Here is a 22,817-nt window from a genome sequence, read left to right as displayed (position 1 = left end):
GCTATACAAAACCACTTTTGATCTTGGGGAAATAGGAGTGTTCTATCACAACCCCAGGTCCCAACTTAGGTGCACCTTCTGAAAATGAATGTGGCTTCTTAAATTGGGATCTGATCACCTGCTCTGTCTACGTTTTCAGCATGCACATAGAATCATAGAATAGCAGAGTTGGAAGGGGCCTACAAGGCCATCGAGTCCTGCTCAATGCAGGAATCCACCCTAAAGCATCCCTGACAGATGGTTGTCCAGCTGCCTCTTGAAGGCCTCTAGTGTGGGAGAGCCCACAACCTCACCAGGCAACTGATTCCATTATCGTACTGCTCTAACAGTCAGGAAGTTTTTCCTGATGTCCAGCTGGAAAAACTGTTCCAGGTTGTCTGAAAGAAAGAAAAAAGCCATCGCAGATCAAATGTTAATATGAAACGTGGCTGTGTGAAGTTGGCCTTTAGTTACTCAAGCACGCCCCTGTTGCTTATTCTGCTTCAGAATGGAACATCGGTTAGTCTGTAATCAAAATCTCTGAACCTTATCATCTGAATAGTTAATATTGGTGGAAGCATGCTCTCTTTGGCAATGGCAAGTGACTTCCGTGCTTGCCCCCACCCTCTCTGGCTTTTGTATGCTTTGATAGCCAAAGGAGCTTGTATAATGGCCGATGGCACCTCCAACCCACAAATTTGGGTTGCATCAAACCAGCCGGGGTGGAGATTAAAAGAAACAGTTGTGCCATTTGAATTTGTCCCCCACCTCCTCGAAAGAGAAAAGAGCCTGTAGTTTTTAAGAGCTGCTGTTTGTTTGGGAGAAATGATGCTGGTTTAGGAACTGAGACTGCTTGTGAGTCTGCCTGCTCTCCCTTTGCTTAACCGGTATGCTTGAAAATAAAAAAAATATTTAAAAAGGCACTATAGGGCTCAGTATTCTCTCCTAATGGGGCTTCCAGATGAGGCTTTTATCATGCAGTCGTCCTGCCTCATTGTACAGGGGGTCCGGATGATGTTGTCACCCGCTTGTAATCCTCCCAGGTTTTCCCACCGCTGCTTCTGTCTTTTTTCTTGCCACAAAAAAATCTGTTAAATTGTGAATGTGTGTGAAGGGGGGAGATGGAATAACTGCATAATTCCTTTTGATTATGGAATAGCTGCATAATATCTTTAGTAGTGCTAGGAGCTGTCCATCTAGAAGTATCGATGGTAAAAAAAAGAAAAGAAAAGAAAAAAGACTACCCTGGAACTTCCAAATGTCCAAAGAAGTTGAGGCTGAAAACTGGTACAGATACTGAAAAACAGTTAAAAGCTTGGCTCTTCCTCAGCTCTCTCTTTACACTTGCTTATTTGATTTATTATTAATCATCGATATGCTGCTTTTCCAACAAGTGTTCAAAGTGATTTACAATAAAGAAAACGAATAAAAGGAATAATGTAAAATAATACGATAGAATTATAATAAAAACTCACATGAAAATTTAGTTGGCAATTTCCCTCTTCCATTATTGTTTACAACTTGAGATAAGATGTCAAAAGTGAAATTATATTTTATAGGTATGTCACAAAGACTCTATTTTGGGTCTTGGTTGATGTAAGTTTTGTTAATGTGCCTGCCAGGATCAGTATCAAATTCCAGGAGTCAGGAATGTGTTTTTTTTTGGTCTAGGTTAAATTAGCTGGTAGCTTTGCCTTTGGGAGGGGAGGTGGTGGCTAGGGAGGTGATACTCATCTAGTTTCTGAGTATAATAAATGTAGCTAGCCAGCTTCTGTCTTGAATTATTATTATTATTTGCTTTTCACTTATCCTGCGAGCTAGTAGGTTGGGTGGATGGGCAATCCTTTGCATATTTCGACAAAAAAAATTCCTACAACTCCCAGCATGCTCCAGCCAGCATGCCCCATCCAACTTCCAGCATGCCCCAGCCTGTCTAAACTTGCCTAGGATTGCACTTAGGAGGGCTAATTTTGGAACAATTATGGAAGGATTCAGAGTTGATGTTTGTGCATAGGTATGTCTGTTCACAGCTTCAAACTAAAACAAGGCACTGAAACACATTTGCAGGTGTCGTTGCATTGGGGTATGAAAAGGATGTGAAGTTAGGCTAAATTGGTATGAGAATTTTATCCTATTTCCTGCCCTTAACGCTTCCCAGTAAGTAACCCATGTGTAACCTGCACAACAAATCCAATTTCCTGTAACTCTGACTCTACTGTGGGGAGTTGATGGGCAGTGGCTCTAAACGTCATTGTACCCTGGTTGATATATTATAGCCAGAATCACAAGCTGAGCTTTTCCCTTGATTGAACTCTTGATGGATGACTTCTTCTAATCCTTCACCTAGTAAGATAATCTCCCCTCCACTCCCCTCTGCTGGCTTTAAAGGGAGAGATTTCTAACGACTGGGGTTGCCAGTCCAAGCCAAAGATGAGTTAACTTCTTGCGATTGCAACAGTTCTCTGGGTTAAACATTAACTAGGTTTTTATAACCAATGGCTTGATTGTCCATAAAAACAAAAAGCTACACACTGATCCCAAGGAAGGGAGTACTTTGGAAGCTGCTGTAATTTCAGCTTTACCAAAATACCCGATTCTATCACTCTTCAAGCCTTCATCAATAAGGATATGCTGAAGGGCTGCCTTGTTCACTGCTGATCTTGCCTCCGTTTCTCTTGGATACCTCTCGTAGAAAAGGAACTTGGGCTGACTCTGCCCTGCTGCTTTGGTTAAACGTTAGTCAACATTTGCTTTTGTGATAAGGGGAGGGCCTTGTCTGGTTTCCCCCTCCGCCTTTTTCTTGAAGCCAGAACAGGCTGGGTGTTCTGTCTACAGCCAATCCCTTTCTAGAGAGACAAACATGTAAGGTAACAAAGTTCAGCTCTTGTTTGCTTTTTAAAAACCCAACTCTCCTCCATCCCCTGTTTATGACCAGTGAAGTTGCATGATTTTTTAAAATCAGAAGGTGTGTGTGTGTGCACACCCACCCATGTCTGGGTTGAAGTCCTTTTCTTTTATCAACCTAGATCAGGGGTAGAGCTCTAGGTATTTTGAATGTCAACTCTCAGCATTCCTGACCATTGGCCATGCTGGTAAGGCCTTCTGAGAATTGAGGTCCAAAAAATCTGGAATCTACCTTCTGCCCACCCCTGGCCTAGATGTATAAGCTACATGCCCAATGCTGGAAGAGTTAATTTCTGCATCCTTCCAGTTTTCTTTTTCATATATGACACCAAGTGTTGCCAAACACTGCCCTGGACTCTTTAATAGGAACATTAGGAATCACTTTGTCAAGTGTCAGGTGTACATTCCCCTCCTCAATCTTTAAAAATAAACTTGTATTCATGTACCATAACATAGCACAAAAAAACAAAATTCTTGTCACGTTGGGTTACATTCACCGTTTGGAGTATAACTACAACTGAACAAAGGAAGTACTTAACAAGCGTAACAGCAAAGAGATTTATCATCCTTCCCAGGGAGGAGAAAAAGCTGAGTTAAAGTTCTGAGAAAAACAAGTAAAGAGTCATCTTAGAGAAACCTTCCCCACCTTGGTGGCCTTTAGATGTGTTGGACTACAACTCCCATAGCTGGATGTGTAATTATGGGAGTTGTTGTCCAACACATCTGCAGGACACCAGGTTGGGGAAGGCTGTCTTGGAGCAAGGGTGGGCAGGCCTTAGGCTTATTGGAGCTATTTTGGTTTTTTAAAACTAGAATTTGAAGAGTGATTAACCAGAGTCAGGTGGTTTGGATGACACAATAACCAATGGTGGGTTAAATAGTCAATGGTGGCTTAAATAGTCAACAGTTGTTGTATTGTCCATTGGGAGTTTTTCACACCATGGTTGGTTATTTGGCCAAAATAACATACACAAATAACCAACACCATACAGAGTTGATTATTTGAACAACTGTTGGTTATTGTGTTGTCTGTCGGGCACTGTTGACTATTTCGTCGTACAGCTGGTTATTTCTGGTGACTACAGAATCTCCTGGCAAGAGTGACCAAAGCGGTGGGTGCTGATGTAGTCCAGCTGGCAGAACTTGCAGTGGTTGATGGGATGACAGTGGGAGGACTGAGGAGGGGGAGAGAGAGTGGAGGATGTGTCAGTTAAACACACTATTAACTAATAGTCAACTCGACACTGGCCTTAATCCACACCACAGCTGATTGTTATCATGCCCTGTGGGGAGTAGCCCCTGGATAATCAACCGTGGGAGTTGACTATTAACCCACCATTGACTAGTGTGTTGTCTGAACGCAACCAATCTCTTAGAAGCAAAGAAGTGTGTGTCCCTGAGAACATTCTGAGCCTAGGAATTTGTTTTTGAGTGCCAGAACGGAAGTGAGCAAAAGTCCACTTCTGGTTATCTCAACTTTTCATCATCCCAACTGCTCCGTTTAGGTAAGAAAAGTCATTTTGTTGCTGCTATTGTTAAACAACTGGGAGTCAGAAATCCTTGCTGATCACTCAGATATATACCACTAGATCCAGAGCTACCTTCTGCTTGTCCTAGAGTGGGTTGAGTAAAATTCTTGCGTTCTTTAACAAAGGAAATAAATGGATACCAGTTTTAATTCCAATTGTCTTCATTAAGAAGTCCTCTAGCAAACTGATTTTGCTGCTTGAGCTTCTTGGCCGGTGGTTTTTGCCATGTTCTAGCATGTCAGTCATTTACAGTCTGTATTTTTACGCTGTTTTCATTGAAATGCAATTTCTAACCTGGCTGCTATGCGCAGAAAGGGTAGATTTGTCTTTGGATCCTAGGCAAGAGTGTTGTGCTCTGCAACATGTTACATTTGTGGTTGGATCTCGCTACATGTTCATTTTTACTTTATAGCACCTATGTGGGGTGTGTGTATGAGAGAGAAAGAGAGAGAGAGAGAGAGAGATCTAAATTTGATCATAGCCATCCATGCTGTGTAGTTGTATTACTATTTCATGCAAAGCACGTTTCAGGAATAAAGTGCATCAATCTTTCTTTGGTACAGCATGTATTTTGTAAAGTGTGATTTTTATCTCTTTTGTTACGTAGCATGTATAGTGGCGTGTTTTACTTTGGCATCAAAGGTTTAACTGCTTGACCCACTAGGGTTTGGCAAGCAAATTTTCCCTGGTGTCTTTCTCCAGTAGTATATTGTATGTCTAGCTTGCTTGAACCACCTGAGTATGGCTTCCTGAACACATTGTGGTGTTGAGTTGCCTCTTACTTTGTGTCCTTTGGCTTCTTTTGCCATAGCCAAACTTTTTTCTGTTTTATGGGCTTATTTGTTAGAAATGGTCTTGACTTGCTATATGGAGGCTGGAGCACATGTCTCTTGGAGCCCTCCTGATCAGCCTTACAACTGTTGACTCCCATAAGTCATGTGCACAGTCAAAAGCTCCATTGTGCTCTGATGCACACAACCCCTGGGCACACACTGTTCCTCTTCTGGGAGGAATGCTTTTATGTCTGCATTAGGGATGTGTGCATGTGGAACATGCCATAATCATAGATGTAGGTGCACCCAGTGTCAATGTAGGTGCACCCAATGCAAGGGGTCAGGGGAGATCACTGTTTCTCATATTTTTGATGCCTGGTGCATGCTGTATCCTCCCTTAGTAGCACACTTGACTTTTATACCATAGTTTTATATTGAGTGGGTCCTAGCAGTGGGTCCCTGAGTAGGACCTAGCACAGACCTATATTTCTGTTGCTCACTCTGCAGGTCTCAGGCAGGAGGAGAAGGTAATCAAATGCATACTGTTTCTTTACACTTCCTTCCAGGAGTATCACCTGGGGTGGCAAGGATTTTCTTCACTGGTGATGTCCAACATTTGGAGGTCCAGTCCACGATGGCTCACAAGTAGTACTTCTTAGCATTTACATACTGCCTTTTGGAAGTATTTCCCATTCACTAACTCACTAATGTGGGTGAGCATGGGTAGGTGGCTGAGCATAAGGCTCCCTGATACACATTTTGGCTGTGTCTGGACGATCATGGAGGGAAAAGAAGCCACCGTGGCTTCTTCCACTGCGTGCTGCACTTGTAATCACATATTGCATCATTACACGCAATGCCATGCAAGTTGACATATCAGCTGAATACAACATGGTGGCTCCTACTACAAGCCATGGGTTGTGATGTGGGTAAGAAGTCACCCCTGCCAAGCAGAGCACCAGGTTCGGACGAGACGGCAACCTGCGTGGTGCTGCGGGTAATTATGTAAATGGCGGTTGCACATGCGTGGCACATGCAGAGGAAGACGGTACAGTGGCTTCTTGCACACAATCTTTTGAGTACTTGGCTGAGGGGAGATTTGACTTGGGAATTTCCCATCTTGCACTTTTAGCCACTACATCAGCCCCCGAGTCCTGAATTCTCCCATCGTCTGATATTTACCGAGTTGGACCTGTTGCACAGCTGCGTCTTTCCTCTTGGGTTGCAGAAGAAACCTTTGGGGTAGCCTCTCATAATGTTGTTGACCACAGTCTACCCTTATGGGAAGTGCAGTCTGATTGTGAGCAAAGGCTTGTGACAGTTAATGGAAGTCATGTTTATCAATAGAGAAATGCCTGGATAAAATATGTTAGGTTTTGAGCGGAATGGCAGCTAATTGTTTCAGAGTGTTCCCAGCCACCCCAGGACCTGTATTCCCTTTTAAAGCTGTATTTTCCAAATCTTTTTCTCATGCTTTTTCAAAGTAGAAATATGTTTCTCTCAGGTAAAGAGTCAGTAGCAAGTTTTTGGTTTATACATTTTTGGTTTATACTTTTTTAAAAAGTTTTTTTTAAAAGTACCAACGTCCCCCTGCTTGAAAAAAATGCAAATGAGAACCACATGCAGTCCTGTCCTGTGGCCAGTGGGGAGCCATGAGGTGAATCTACTACCTCATCCACAGCCCTGCTTCTTTGTACCAGCCAGGGTGGAAGGTGTGTGCATGTGTGACAGTTTTGCAAGGCTATCTTACTTGGCAGATCCATATATTTACAATTCTACACCCCCACCCCTGTCCATTGACAGTAATGGAAGTGGGAAAATTACCTATGTCAGCTCCAGGACTCCCTTAGTTGATGGGCCTGGATCAGGCCTGTTTGGAGCAGCTTTGGATCTGGCTCCCTCATGCCTCTGGCTTGTGAGAGTTATGGAAGGAGTCGTAGTCTAGTTGGGCTAGAAATTGTAGTCCAAGGCATCAATGTAAGGCCACAGAGTTGAGGAAGTCTGGCTTAGGGTAACCAGGGTGAATTTGTGTGTGACAGGATTGTGAACTTTGTTCAGTTCTGGTATTCAAAACAAATCCCTGGGTTCCAAATTTTTGTATTTTCAAGTGTATTTTTTTGCATGGGCAAATCTCAGGTTTCTAGTAAAAAAAAAATCAAAGCCAAGCCTGAAGCCTTCCCATAACTCTGGTAGGGAACCAGGAAGCTGCCTATACTAGGTCAGACTATTTCTCCATCTTGCCCAGTGTTGCCTTGACTGACAGTGAATCTCTAGGCTTGCGACCAAGGATCCCTACCCTACCCCATTACCTGCTACCTGAGCTTTTTTATCTGTGGATGCCAGGGATTGAACGTGTGACCTTCTGTGTGCAATGTTCTGCCACTAAGCTATGGGCTGTCCTCTATATTTTGTGCGGACTAGACAGTTGTGCTGCAGCGTTTGAATAACCATTTGCAGGGCTGTCCCTGCAAATGATAAGGCATACATCTAGCCAAATCTTATCTAATCTGGCAGCATCCAAACACTGAAAGAAGGTGTTAAACCATGATGCATATCACCAGTCAACCAGTGTTCTCTAAATGCAAACATTAAGGGAAAGGACGTATTTTATGACCTTTCTGCAGCAAGGGGCTAATTATCCTTATCTTAAGAGTGTTTTAAAAAATACCCATGGATTGGAAAGTGAAGCTTCTGTTCTTGACCCTTCACTGTCTGGCAGCAGTGACTTCCAGAGAGCCAATCTGAAAACAAATGGACATTATTACCCATCAAAAATACTACTCATCGAAAATTAAGTACATTTGGGGGGAGTGTCTCATTGATTTCAATAGGATGAGTTAAACACATTCTGAAATCATTCCAAGTGAATCAATGAGCACGTAACTTTAGTTGGATCAACCTGTGTTCAGTGTGCAAACAGCTATGTAAAGTGATCACTTACCTAAAGCAATTCTCTGTTCTCTCCCGTTCTCAAGGTGTTGACAGATGTTTATCATCTTTGTTTCATTTATCTTAATATTTCTCTGCTATCTTGCTGCCCTAAAGTGGTTCACAGAACAGCTTTCAAACAAAATAATCAGAAGTCCTCAAGCAATAAAGCTATGAAAATAATAACGGTTATAAGTCTTAACAATTCAGTGGAGGGAGGATGACTTATTAAAAGCCTGCTTGCTATTTACTATGTAATCTGTACAGCACCATGTACATTGATGGTGCTATATAAATAAATAATAATAATAATAATAATAATAATAATAATTAGTTATTTCATTTCTATACCGCCCCATAGCCAAATCTCTCTGGCAGTTTACAACAATTTATAAAAGTACAAATTAAAACTTAATAAAAATAGTCTAAAATTGGTAACATAGAAAAATTAAAACAATGTAACCAGCTAAAAACATTTAAATAAACATTGTTTTTCCTAATAGACTTGTTCTAAAACAGTGGACAAAGATACCCTATCATGTGCCATTAAATGCCTAGGAATAGAGGTGGTCTTTACCTGGCACCAGAAAGATGACAGTGTCGACACCGGGTGGGCCTCGTTGGGGAACTCACAGTCAGGGGACCACCACTGAGAAGACCCTCGCCCTGCTTGCCATCTTCTGAGCCCCCCCTTGGATGTTGATCGTGGTGTTTGTTTCAAGGGCAGGTTCCAGTATAATTGTCCGTTTGTGGTGCTCCATTGTTGTATATGAGTAGCTGTTTGAGATTGATAGGTTATCTGTAGGCAAGTAAAAGCCTCCCAACTACTGCATGTGAGAGATGAGGATCATTTTCCAATACTGCATGGGATACTTCAACTGGTAGATCAGGAGTTATGGCACAGTACCATCTAAGCTGAAGTTGTGCCATACACTAGATCAGCCTTCCCCAAACTGGCACCCTTAAAATGTGTTGGACTACAATTCATAGTAGAGTTGGAAGGGGCCTATAAGGCCATCGAGTCTGCTGTCTGGGATGATGGGAGTTATAGTCCAGCATATCAGGAGGGGACTAAGTTGGGGAAGGCTGAATTAGATTATTTTGCAAGCAGCTGCCTTTCCTTTCAGTTCTGGCAAAACTCCCACCATCACCACCACCACAACAACAACAACCACAGAAATCAGCAACCAGGTCCCAGCAGTTCAAGGTCTTAAAAAAGAGGACAGACAGCCATTTGTTTTTAAAACAGTGAAGAAAGCATGTAAATGAACTGACTGTTTTCCCGCAGAAACAAAGCTATGCCCATATGATGTGCAGGAAGAAGGAAAGAGCCATCAACTGTAAACACAGCTTTTTGCATTGTGTGTGGGGTGGGCTAGAGGGAATATTCTCACAACAGCTCTGGTAGCTCCTGCTTGGTGATTTGAGGAACAAGGACACCCACAAGGTTTATTCTGCCAGCTTGCGTTTAATGAAGCAAGCGTCTGAGGATGTTGTTCACAACATGTCTATAGGCCAGCTCCATTTGTCTGCTCTCTGAGTCATCCTGGCTGATCACATGGCAGCAAAAGAAAGCCACATGTCTATCAGCAGCAGCATCAAACAGCAACAATTTGCCAACAAAGGCCTAAAGATGAAAAAGGAAGGCTGGGAACTTCTAGTTCATATACCGTTCCTGAGAACCAGAGGCAGAGTTTCCAGCTGCTGGGAAGAGGAAAGCTGGAGAATTGACTTGTTTAATACTGTTGCTGGACATGAAGAAAACACTTGAGCAGCTCCACAGAGAACCAAGTCCTTTCTCAGTAGGGCTTTCCCAGCAACAGAGGGATAAAGATGGCAAAGAAGAGAATGACAGTCCTTTAGAACAACTCCAAGACCACCAGAACGCTGACAAGAGGAAACAGACTCTTGCAGCCATCTTGTTTGAATGAGCCTGGTCACTGTAGGACACCAGCTAAGTAGTGCCTGGTCTGCCAAGCTTTTGCTTCCTCTTTGGAATGGTCCATCCCAAAGAGCTACAGCGCCCAAGAGAGGAAAAGTAGTCCCATTATATGTGTCAGAGGGGCTAAGTAGAGAGGATAGAGGGCACCAAAACTAGAACCTGAAAAGTAGCAGAAGTGCAAGAGATCTAGCAAGACAGTGAGCAGGAAGAGGGAGGCTTTTGTCTAAACTAGCTTTCTTCAACCTGGTACGCTCCAGATGTGTTAGACTGCAACACCCATAATTCCCAGCCAGCATGTCCTGGGAATTATGGTAATAGCAGTCGGACACATCCGGAGGACATTAGGTTGGGAAGCCTGTTCTAAATGAATTGCTTGACAGTTTCAATCTTTTAAATAAGGTACAAACAAGAAACAAGAACAGAAATCCAGAAGGTAGGCTGCTGAATAGCCACACATCCCAGGATATGATGTGGCCTGAGTCATCTTAGGCAGTTTTTAATAGATCAATTGTTTGAAAAGCTGCCCGTCTGGATATACCTTTAGCCCTCTCAGTCCTCTTTGCTTATAATGCAGTACAAAGGATAACGTTGCCTTGTTTGCAGCAATATCACGTTACCACTTGTAACTGAACTGGAGTAAGCAATTGTGAAAACAAGCTGAAGGAAAAGCCAGCTCACCTGTGAACAAGCTGGGAAACCTCAATCTATTTTTCTCCCTACCCTGCTATTGATACATGCATACAATTCTGTAGAATTGAAATTATATATTGAACAATCACATACTATTTGGCCTTCAAAATAGCAAATGTTTTAAGATCATAGCATAGTTAATTTCTTAAGCTCCATCACCATGTTGAGGAAAGTTGTCTCTGACTGTTGTATTCATTTATTTGTGCAATAGCCTGTGGTATTATTAAAAATGAAAAAAAAATCTCTTTTTTTTAGCTAACAAGGTACACCAGTCAAAACACAGTTTTCCTCTTATCAACAGTTAATAACTTAACAGCTGTAGAATGTGAAATGCTAGGCTGCATACTATCATGTTGCCATACAGCACAACCCCTATACCTGTCTACTCAGAAATACATCCTGTTGAGTTTAGTGAGGTTTATTCCCAGGTAAATGCAGACAGGATTGCAGCTGTAGTGTTCATGGGCATGCATGTGCAGTAGCATAAAGATTCAGTTGCCCCATATCCAGATATAAGTCCAACACCTGCAGATTCTATGAGTTAACACTAATAAAAACTATTTAGAGGTATCTCCCAAATTTTTCCAAAAGGCAAAATAGGGGCTCTCAAGTACCAGAGACAGTTATCCCCAAATTGGGACTGTTTCTTATCCATAAGGCCCATTGAAACACATGCTTAATCATATCAGCAAATATACATCTTTGTAGCCAAAGAAGGGGAAGCCCTGTAATGGCAAATAACCCTACTTCCTTGCAAATAAATAGTACGGCATTTGTGAAGACCACAGATAAGGAAGTGGTTTCAAATGGCAAGGTTTGATTAACAAAATTTCAAGAAACTGAACCCACACATCCTTTCACTGCTACCACTGTACTGCATATGCAATAGTGCTGTACATTTCTTTTCTTTTTTTAGCACAAAATAATTGTTTTGTGGTCATTTCAAATAAAGTATATTTAAAGCATTGTCTTGGGTCTATATACTACCACACCCCACATTCTGTTACAATGGAATGTTCTCCAAAAATGGCAGTAAAGCTTAGATTCAAATTTGACCCTTTTCACAGAATGCCAAGTCGTGTTCCCACATAGGACAAGCCATCATACCCAAGCAGAGTATATTCATTTCTAACTACAGCATCATTAGGATAATTGCTCAGCATGTGAAGTACATGGCACATCTCGATCAGGTGATCAGGCAATAGAGAGCAAAGTGAAAGTCAAGAATAGCCTTCTACCACCTGGTGCCTTTGAGGTGTATTGGACTACCACACCCATCTATGCAGGCAGTGGGATAACGGGAGTTGTAGAGAGAAGGCTCGTCAAAAGTAAACCTGGATGCTATGGAGAGACGACACATGAGAGCGAAAGAAGACTTCTGCTCAAGAAACTATCACCAGATGGGACACACTATCCAGCACCCAGAAACCACAAGTAGGAGCAGGAGACTAAAAACAAGAAGCAGCAAGGCAAAGGGATGCTATATAGCAGATCAAACAAAAGCCAACGTACTGAATTGAGAATGGTGCTTTATAAGGGTGCCCTGGGCCAATGAGGAAGCAAACTGAATTTGCCCAAGAGGGCTGCCGCGTAAGGTTGTCTTCCAAGATTACCATGCTTCTCATGGCTTAAGTAGCTATATCTTTATTAACCAAGCATCTCAAATTGCAGATTCACTAGAATATTTGCATGGATTTTAACAGGGAAGTGTAGACTCATTGCAGCCCTAGCTAGGCTAGCCAGCATCTGATTCAAAAATAGAGCAGGCCTCAAGCTGGTAAGGCAGGTATTAAATGCCAGGCCTTCTCTCCATATTTGGACTCAGAACAAACAAATATGATCTCTTCTGAGTTGTTTCTTTTCAATGTCATCAAAAGAACTGCTGGCTAATTTTAAGCAACTAATGAGAAGAGAGGTGGCATAGCCATGTTGAAGAGATCATGATTTAGCAAACTTGAGAGCACAATCCTAGCTCCCTCCCATCCCAATGTTGCAGACGGTTGAGATGGTGCATTGGTGTTATGGAAGATGATGGGACTTGTAATTCAACACATCTGGTGGGGGGAGCACCAGGTTGGGGAAGGCTGCCCTAGGTTTTCTTGATTTCTGCACTACAATTTAGGGCAGGAGGGGAGTAATTTTGTTGCTGCTGTTGTTAAATCATTATTTTTTATTTTATTTTTTACATTTTTATACTGCCCAATAGCCGAGGCTCTCTGGGCAGTTCAAATTAAACCATAAAATACAACAGATGAAAACATATAAAGCTTTAAAAGTTTAAAAATACCACATTAAACCCAAATTGGGTGTCAAAGCCTTGACAATCTACTAAAAATCGTTCAGATACCTACCGGAAGATTAGGGGTGTAGAACCTCAGGCCTGGGGTCCCAATCCAGCCCTGTTGGTTTCCCCAGATGGCCTCATTCTTTTTCCTTGGCCCCACCACCTTTCTGCAAACCACCATATTTTGGGGGTTTCTGGCTTTTGTGAAGCCCCTCCCCCATTCTAATGATTGAAGGTTTAGTTACTGGCAGTATTTATTAATTACATTTCTATACCGCCCAATAGCTGGAGCTTCTGGGCGGTTCACAAAAATTAAAAACATTCAAAGTACAAAACAACAGTATAAAACCATAATATAAAATACAATATAAAAGCTCAACCAGATAAAAACAGCAGCAATGCACAATTACAAATCTCAGTGGCCAGTAAGAGCTTTAAGCTCCATTATGCTGTTATTTTTGGCCCCAGCCTTTTACCTTTGGCCCCACCCACTACTGGGATGCAACTCCACCCCTGAGAGCTGAAATTCAGTCCTTGGGTTGAGAAAGGTTCCTCACCCCTGCAGTAGATCGAGACCTACCTTCTGCACACCCCTGCCTTAGTGTATAGCGGTAGCCTTGCTGAAGAAGGGACAGCTGATGTTTAGGAAGAGTGGAAATGTCATGTTGCCAGGGCTCCTTCTATGACCTGGACCCCCTGAGCAACTCTTTAATGATCTTTTGTCTCCTTAAGAGTCCCACCTTCCTTCTATTACCTTCCCCTTCTCAATAACGTGGGGTTTAGGCTATAGACATGGCATGAGTGGCATTCCAGGCACTATAGGATTAACACAACAGTTTACTAGAATATTAAAACAACGAAATTATAAGTAAAGGTATTTAGCCAATAGAGCTGAGGGATAGATAGGTGTTCAAAGAAAATAAATGTTGCAAAAATGCAAGACCTTTACCCTAGCTGCATTTAAGCTTTTCCAGCTTCTTCTTCTTCATGCTCTCATCCTTACCTGCTCTCTCTGGCTGGCTCTCTCCTATCTTTTTTATAACCTCTTCCCTCAAAACTGAAAGTACTGTTTGAACCTTGAAAAACCGAAACTTAACTGGGAAATGAAACTACTCTTCACAAGGATACCCCCCATCAACAGTATACCCCAGGCCTCTGAGGCCTGACCTTTTTACTTTGCCTCTGTAGAGCTCAAACCTTCACATATGTCCTCCTGAACCTTCTCTCTCTTTTTGAACTCTGGATGTGTGTTCCAGTGTACAAGGAGGGGGTCTTGCCGTTAGCTAAAATTTGTTTAGGTGCAAGGTAAGGTGTGTCAAATCTTGGCATTCAGTCCAGTTGAAGTCTCATGTGCAAGGTGATTATGACAAAGATTTGTCACCACTTTCCTTGGGAGACTCAGTTTTGGCTCTCTTGCAGATGCCCTCCATGCAGGCTGGGGTAAGGTTGTAATACAACGACTTGGGGTGAAGGTGAAAAGAAGAGTTGTGTCATTCATCAGTGCCACAGGCATTATCCAGTAGATGCCCATGACCCTTGTGCAATCTTGTTTCGGATGGCGCATTGCAATTTATAGTGCTAAGTAGCTGAGGAAAAAATAGCACTACTTTACCAGTAATATATTATGGGCTTGAATGCAGGGAAAATACGACATCCACAATGGAAGTGTTTCCTTGAGAGAAGATGTCTAGATACCGTGCAACGAATGAGCAACACACGCTCATTTGAATCAAATCATTACTCTTTTTAATTTATGGTCTTGGGTTGAAAATTTTCCCTTTGGGGGGATGGTCCTTGGTGTTAGCTTTCTGGAGATACTTTTGAAAATCAGTGGATTTTTAAACTGGTATATATCTTATTTGAAACATCATGTCTTGCAGTAGTGGAAAGAGAAGCCCAAATAATGGTTTGGGAGAACAGAGTAGCGAGCACTTTGCATACATCTGCCAAGGGCCTGGCAAAGCTGGTAGGCCTGGGCCAGATGGGAAATGTAGGCCCCAACCCATTTCAAACTGCTCATTAAGTATTTTTTAATCAGTTCTAAATACATATGAACTAGAATGATTTATTAAAAAAGTAATGGCAAGCACTTTTATTCAAGATGTATATAAGACATCACATTCAGAAATGCTTTACATGCTTTTTTGGGGGCAAATTCATCAACAACAGAAAAAGCAAGCAACTTTGCCCAGGGGGACTTGGAGTAGGCCCCCTCAAAATCGTAGGCCCATGCCAACTGGCCCCACTGGCCCCCTCTCTGCCCAGCCTTCACCTGCCTGCTGTCTGAAAGCCCCTTAGAATGGACAAAAAATTGCTACTTGGATTAAAAGGGACAGCAGGCGAGTGATCTCCAAGGGCAGTCCTCACAATCGCTCTTGAGCGGCATCCTTCTGTGTTCAAATGCTTCAAATGGAAAATGGAGCACTGATTGTATTGAGTTCCTTCTTTTGAGGCTTACAGAGTGCACTGCTGGCCTATTTACTCAGGGTCAAACTATACATTACTTTAAAAATGTAGCTAGCAACTCTGTGTGTGTACTGTGGAGAGGAGGCTTAGGAAGGAAGGGGGAGAGAGAGATGGGATTGTGGATGGATGGATACTGTGGATGTGTGCATGTGGGGGACCTGTAATGAAAATACTGTAGTTCTGCCCCCCATCCCACTCCCCACTGGCATGCACCCCTGAACAATGTGGCCCTCCAGCTGAAAAAGGCTCCCCGTCCCCACCTCTGACTGAGAGGGACAACCAGAAAATGGAAAGATTACTAGGAAAGAAGCCGAAGGCTGGCTCTGTTTTCCTGCTGATAATGGTATCCCAGCCATGTTCATCACCAGACAAACCCTAACTTCATGAAAATGGGTGGGATGAGGGGAGTTTCTTTTGCTAATGAGCATGTGGGGGCAGCACTTCAGAGCTAGCAAAAACATAAGAATACATTCTTTCTCTGATTTGAAAACATACTTCAAGTTGTCAAATAAAGATGTCTGCTCTTTCTTTGCGTGGGTTCCTGCCAGCGTCTGTCGAACTCTGCATAACTCATGGCTAAATTTGTGTAGCCTGCAACCAGCACTAATGAGCCTGTCGAAACCTCCTAGATAGATTCATCTCTCCTGCCCTGTGCCTCGTTTTCTAAGAGAAGATGCTAACCTGTTAAATAGCTTTTTCAGAAGGTTGCCATCTGTAGCTTTTCTCCTCCCTGGAAGCCACATTTGATCCAAGGGGATTTGTGCTAATTGGCGTGGGTGCAGTGGGACTGGAGCCAAGTAGGGTGTGTGTTTTTTGGGTTTTTTACCCTCACATCATCTTTCACCTTTTTCAGCTTCTCATTTAAAATTCAAAACCTCAGTAAAACAATGGTACGTACTACCACTTAATAGGCTTTCTTTTATAGTCCTTTGGAAATGCCTCTATTTTGGATATAAAATCACTGCAGCTGTATATCATAGGAACCTAAGACGAATACTGCTTGTTCAGGCCAAAGGCCCATCTAGGCCAGTATTCTGTTCCCTCAGTGGCCAGCTAGAGGCCTATGGGAAGCCCACAAGCTGGACATCAGCACAATAGCACTCTCCCAGTCGTGTTACCCGGCAACTGGCACAGAGGCCTACTGCCTCTCGATTAATGTAGGTAACATATAGCCACAATGACTAGTAACCATAGATGATGATGGTTTCTTACCCACCTCTCCTTCTGGATCGAGGCAGGGAACAACATTGAATACAAAAATATAAAATACATAAAACTCATTAAAAACATAAAACCAATACATTATTAAAATCCTAAAATCTTTTAACACATTTTAAAATTCAGCTGGGTAGGCCTGCCAGAAGAGAACTGTCTTTATAGCTTTTTTAAGTTCAGAAAGATTATTAAGCTGGTGGATCTCTCCTGGCAGGCATTCCATAGTCTGGGAGCGGCAGAAGAGAAGGTCTTATCCTCCATGAATTTGTCTAATCCACTTTTATTTAAAGTTAGTAACTATCAAAGTTCCTAGTTCGACTAAGTGCTGTGTGAAGTACCTCCTTTTACCTGTCTTAAATCTCCTATTGTTCATTGGATGACCCCAGGCTCTAGAATTGGAAGAGAGGGCAAAAACCTGTCGCCATGCATAATTATATACAGCTCTGCTATGTTCCGCTTACTTGTCTTTTTTCTAAACAAAAGAGCCCCAAACATTGTAAGCTAGGCTGACCATATGGAAAGGAGGACAGGGCTCCTGTATCTTTAACAGTTGTATAGAAAAGGGAATTTCAGCAGGTGTCATTTGTAGGCATGCAGTACCTGGTGAAATTCCCTCTTCATCATAACAGTTAAGGCTGCAGGGGCTATACTAGAGTGACCAGATACAAAAAAGGGCAGGGCTCCTGCTGCTTTAACTATTGTGATGAAGAGGGAATTTCACCAGGTGTTGCATGCATACAAAGGACACCTGCTGAAATTCCCTTTTCTACACAACTGTTAAAGATACAGGAGCCCTGTCCTCCTTTTCATATGGTCAGCCTATGTAAGCTTACCTCATAGGGGAGTTTCTCCAGACCTTGATCATTTTGGTTGTTTTTTTCTGCACCATTTCCAGCTCTTCAGTATCTTTTTTGAGGTTTGATGACCAGAATTATTTGCAGTATTCCAAGTGTGATCACACCAAGAATTTGTAGAAATGCAGAATGAGATCAGCAGTCTAATTTCAGTTCCTGTCCTAATGATGCTCAACAAGGAACTTGCCTTTTTTACTAGAACCACAAATTGGATCAACAAGCCAGTTTTAATTTAGCTAACCATTACAACTTCAAAATTCCTTTCCTGGTCAGTCACTTCCAGCTCGTATTCCATCAGGGTAAATGTTAAGTTAGGATTTTTACCCAAATATGTGTTACTTTATGTTTGCTTACACAGAACTGCATTTGCATTTTTAGTGCCCAATCTCCCCAGTTTGGAGAGAACCTTTTAGAGATCTTCACTGTCCCTTTTTGCTTTTACCACCCTGAATAATTTCATGTCACCTAAAATTTTGGCCACCTCACTGCTCAGCCCTAGCTGCTCTGCCACCCCTTTCATGTTAAGCGCCAGCAATCTAGTTCAAGTGGAGCTCATCTCTTTTGTACAGGCCCAGCTTGTCTCAAAATATTCCCCAGTGCCTAACAAATCTAGCCCCTTCTTCCGTATATCACCATTTCATCCACCTCATTAATCTAGCTGGATATGGATATGGAATAGGTAGCATTTAAGAGAAAGCTACCTTGGAGGTCCTGGCTCTCAACCTCCTACTTGGCAATCTTAATTTGGCTTCCATGTTCACTCAACTATTTTCCTTATGACATTGGTATTGATATGCACCATGACTGTAACATTCACAGCTTTTGCACCAAGCAGGCAAGTTGCCGTGTGGTCTATACAGCCATCATAAATTCAGCTGCCTATGTCTCTTAAATGATAACATTGCTCACTACCAGGACCACCCCTCCCCCAGAGTCATAATCTTAGCACAAGAAGATCCTGTTCATCCCCCAAAGAGTGAGTTCCCTCTTACTCAGGATGATGCCTTCCTTCCATGAGACCATCATTTTCTGTGACAGCACAGGAGATGTCACTTTGGGAGTGGGACATCACTATCATCCTTGAAGGCCTCGACCACCAACTTCTCTGCTTCTCTCACCTTCTCCATGTCAGATATTTTTGCCTCCAGAGAACAAACTTGTTGTCTGAGAGCTAGGAAGTCACTGCATTGACGTCTGTCCAGCAGGCAGATTGTCACATTGTGCAATACACTAGACAGCCCTCGCAACGTTGCCAGCTTTCTACCTTCATAGCTGTCTGTCTTTCTTGGGTTTGTTTATTTGAAAGGCTGGTTTTTACTATCAGAAGGGGGTGAGGAAGAGTCTCCTAATCATCATCCTGGCCTCCTCATCTTGTTGCTAAACTCGCACAGGTGCTTAACTCCCTTGTCTGCTTAATTTCTTATTACTTTGATACTTTTCACTTTTAGATCCTTTGTAAACTGGGGCTCTCCCTTGCACTCTTAGAGCTGGATCCCTCATAAGCCTGTCATACTTTTGTAGTCTTGCCCCCTCCCACCCAAAATGCTGCTGCAGCCATTTAAATTAGAAGTGCTTTATTTAAAAAACCAGTGTTGTGACTCAGCTACACTGCACCAAACCCCAATAAGTGGAAAACTAGGCCAGTTGACCCCCCTGGGAATGTGGACAATGTAATGTGGCCGATGGTTAGTGATTAAGGTGAGGATGTAGTTAAACCCCTCTGGGAATGCAAGGACCTGACTCACAATGCTGCCTCAATGTGAACTTTTCTAGACTTACACCCTGGTTATTAAAAGTGAACTAAAAGATGAACTCTTTAAATTGGAGTGAGGTCTACACCTAAACTTTAGCTTGTGAGCTGCACTTAAAGACCTAAAAAATAGCCTACACTGAGCTTGAACTGAAAGCTAAGCTTACACTTTTTGTTTATAAGCTAACTTTTCCGGTAGGTCTGGTCTTTGGCCCTTGCCAATATTGAGCTAAGCATTAGGATATTGTTATTGTTTTACCCCCTTTCCAAACTTGGATTTGTTTATTTCTTTATTTACATTTATATATTGTTCCACATCTAAACAGATTCTGGAGTGGTGAGTAATAAAAATCTGGTTGAAGTGGAGGTTTGCTCCAACTGCTCTTCCACTAGAGCAGAGATGCGTGAACTACAAATTTCTACTATATTTTCTACCCTGAAATTTAGCTCCTGAAATGTAAGTTTCTAAAGGAATCTTCCTGGGATTTAGCTCCCTCTGCTGTGTCCTTGTTCCAGTTCCAATTGAAGATGATTATTAAATGATATCTCTTGTGAGTAGTACTCACCTTCTCTTTGCATGGGTGCTTAACTCACCTGTCTGCTTAACTTCTTTTTACCTTGATGTTTTGTTAATTGGTGTTTCCCCTCACTCTCGTATCAGTGTGTGTAGTACCATAAAGGTGGTTAAGGATAGGCTCAATCTATAAGCACAATGATGCTGTAAAATAAAAAACATTGGTTTGTTGTTAAGTCAGCAGAATTGCATAGCCCTCAATCTTAAAAGAAGAGAAAATAGTTCAAAATCTTTAGTTACCTAGTTTCCAAAAATCCTTCCTTCAAACCATTTTCAATAAATTAATGATTATCTGGAATATGTCCTCTGGGCTTTCTGCTCCTGGATGGTATCGACTGCAACTACAAGTATCCTTTTAGGCCGGTCTCAGCAGGAAGATAGTGAGTGAATGAGTGAGTGAGAGCAAAAGAATGAGAGAAGAGTTTTCCCAAGGACTTCATTCCCACTATTTAACAGGGGAAACCTTCACTATTGGGGCAGTCATGCAAACAGTGTAGACTAACCATTTAGGGCTGGGGCCACCTTTGAGGGGGCCCTGGGCAAGGTAACTTCTTGTGGGCCTCTCCAGTCTTTATCCACCAGTCACCAGGCCAACTTATTGCTCCTCGTTCTGAAGGTGGGCTTCCTTGTTGCCATTACTTCAGCATTCAGAGCAATTGAACTCTGTGCTCTTTGATTTGATCAATCATTCCTGATATTATGGGGAGATAAGATACTTCTTCATCTAGACTGTCCTTTCCTCCCCAAAGTAGTTTCACATTTCCATCTGGCTCAGGATATCTTGTTATTGTCTTTTCTTCCCTGACATACCTCCCTGTTGGAGGTCAGACTTCAGTTCTTAGATGTTAGATGGGCCCTCTTGTTCTGTTTACAATGAACATCATCCTTTCGAACATCACCTTGTCTGTCTGTTACTCTGGCCTGAAAAAGGGCATCCTGTGTGTTCATGGCACTTTGCTAAGTGGGTGGTGTTGCTTATACCTCTCGCTTACCAGCTTGCATGTCTCCCTTCCCCCGTCCAAGTACATGGCCATTCAACTAGGGCCATAGCATCACCCACTTTCCTCAGGGTGCTCTGCTTCCTTAGCTGAGAGTGCTAACTTGCCTGGGAGCTGAAGGTGGTCTTTAACCTGGCACTGAAAAGATTACAATGTTGGCAGCTGGTGGGCCTCAATGGGGAGCTCATTCTATAGTCGGGGGGGGGGCACCAGTTCTCTACCTTTCTGTGGCCTGCCATCTGGCATGCTCCCTGTACCATTGGGCAGGCATGGTGGAGCAGGATGTACTTGACTCTTTGAGCAAATTTGGCTCAAAGAGAGGTGTCTATGAGGGTCCTGTCTTGGGGTCCACAGGCTTCTGAACAGTACCGTCAGGCTCAGTATCAAACACCCAGTTCAGTTCGTCAGTTACTGGGTCAGTCAGCCGGCTCAACCCCCTCTGATTCTTGAGTTTACAGTGAATTTACATTTCCTGGGTATAGACTTGTCTTGCTTATTGATGATCACAAAGCTTAGACATGGAACCCAGTTTTCAAATAGACTACTTTTCTTCTGAAATGCTGTGGTTTTATGCATGCGGTCCACTGGCTTCTGCACAACTGCTGTATCACAGTATTTGTAAGCCCATTACATCACTCTACGACCCTGAACATTCTTCCAGCTTTTTGCACTATGAACAACTGCTTAGCTTTCAGCTTGTTAATTACAAATTGCTTTACTGTTGAAGAAAAACTACACCCTTTGCCATTTAATAGAATCAGCTGTGGGTTCAATGGGATGTCCTAGCCTACCATGGGCACCTTTCCTATGAAATCTCCACTGTACTGCAGTCTGTACTTTTTTACATGCCCAGGTGTCTCTGCTATTCCTGTTCTCCATCCCAATTCACCTACATAGAGGAGGAGCACCCCAAGACTCTCCATTAAGGGGCTGTGTATGCCTCGTCTTTCTGTAGCACCTCCTAATTTCCTTATGGATATGATGATGCAACTATTCAGAACAGCAATATTGAACTACAGTGCTGGTTTTTTAATAATAATAATAATAATAATAATAATAATAATAATAATATTTGGTTTGTATTTAATTGAGTCCCACTTGTGTGTGTGTTGAGAGTCTCTCCTCAGTGGAATTCTGTTTGGTTTCTGTTGGCAATGGCCTGGAAAGAGGAGGCAGAATCTTGAGGTGGTACAGTGGATGGCACCACTTCAAAGTAGGGGGAGGAATAGCTTTTTATAATGTTCCCCAGAGTCAAACACAAACAAAACAAGACACACTGGGGCTGTTCAAATGGCATGCTAACCCAAACTCAGTGGGCTGTTTGGTTGAACCGTGGGCTAGTGCGTTGTCTGAATGCAGCACGTTTTCTGCAGGGTGAGTTTTCGCAGGGTGTCTTAACTCAGCCAGGGTGCCTTGTCAACCATGCAATGTGGCTTGTTAAGCGCCCTGAAGAACCCAACAACAAACCATGGATTCTCAAGGTGGCTTGTTTGAGAAAATAATTCACACTGCACGGTTAACAAGCCACCCTGGCTGTGTTCAGACAACACGCTACCCCACAGTTCAACAAATAAGTCACAGTTGAAAAGAACCCACACTCAACCACTGAGTGTGGGTTCGCATGTTGTGTGAACAGCCTGACTGGAAGTAAACAGAAAACCAAAAAACTAGCACTTGTAGAAAAAAAAGGTTTTAGCTCAGCCCTCTCCCTGGTCTGTTAGTTTCTACTTACAGAGAGTTCTCTCTCTCCTGCCACACATCAGCCTTCCAGATAAGATCTGTATGCTATAATCGGAGAACATAGTTTTCCTTCACTCAAGTAAATAAGCTAGGAGAAGTAAACAAAAATCCAGTACCTCTCTTAGGTGAGGCTAAATAAATAAATTGAAAATAAATCCTGACCCGGAAATCTTTTATAATGACCAACCTAT

At 42.5% G+C, this 22,817-nt stretch overlaps 1 protein-coding gene across 2 annotated transcripts in view; it reads left to right on the top strand.

Moving 5' to 3' along the window:
* The window catches only part of SEMA4G (semaphorin 4G), a 105,133-nt gene that overhangs the window by 21,198 nt on the left and 61,118 nt on the right, over window positions 1–22,817 (top strand). Inside the window, exon 1 of one of the 2 annotated variants that reach the window (XM_063132555.1) lies at window positions 4,326–4,388. The exons of the other annotated variant lie outside the window; for it this stretch is intronic. The gene's annotated coding sequence lies outside the window, so the exon portion shown is untranslated. Of the gene's footprint in view, window positions 1–4,325; window positions 4,389–22,817 lie in introns of those variants that run through there. 2 annotated transcript variants of the gene reach the window in all.

Source organism: Elgaria multicarinata, chromosome 8 (assembly GCF_023053635.1).
Source record: "Elgaria multicarinata webbii isolate HBS135686 ecotype San Diego chromosome 8, rElgMul1.1.pri, whole genome shotgun sequence".
NCBI classification, from domain to species: Eukaryota; Metazoa; Chordata; class Lepidosauria; order Squamata; family Anguidae; genus Elgaria; species Elgaria multicarinata.
Note: the sequence above shows the minus strand (reverse complement) of the source record. Positions and strands in the feature narration are given on the sequence as shown.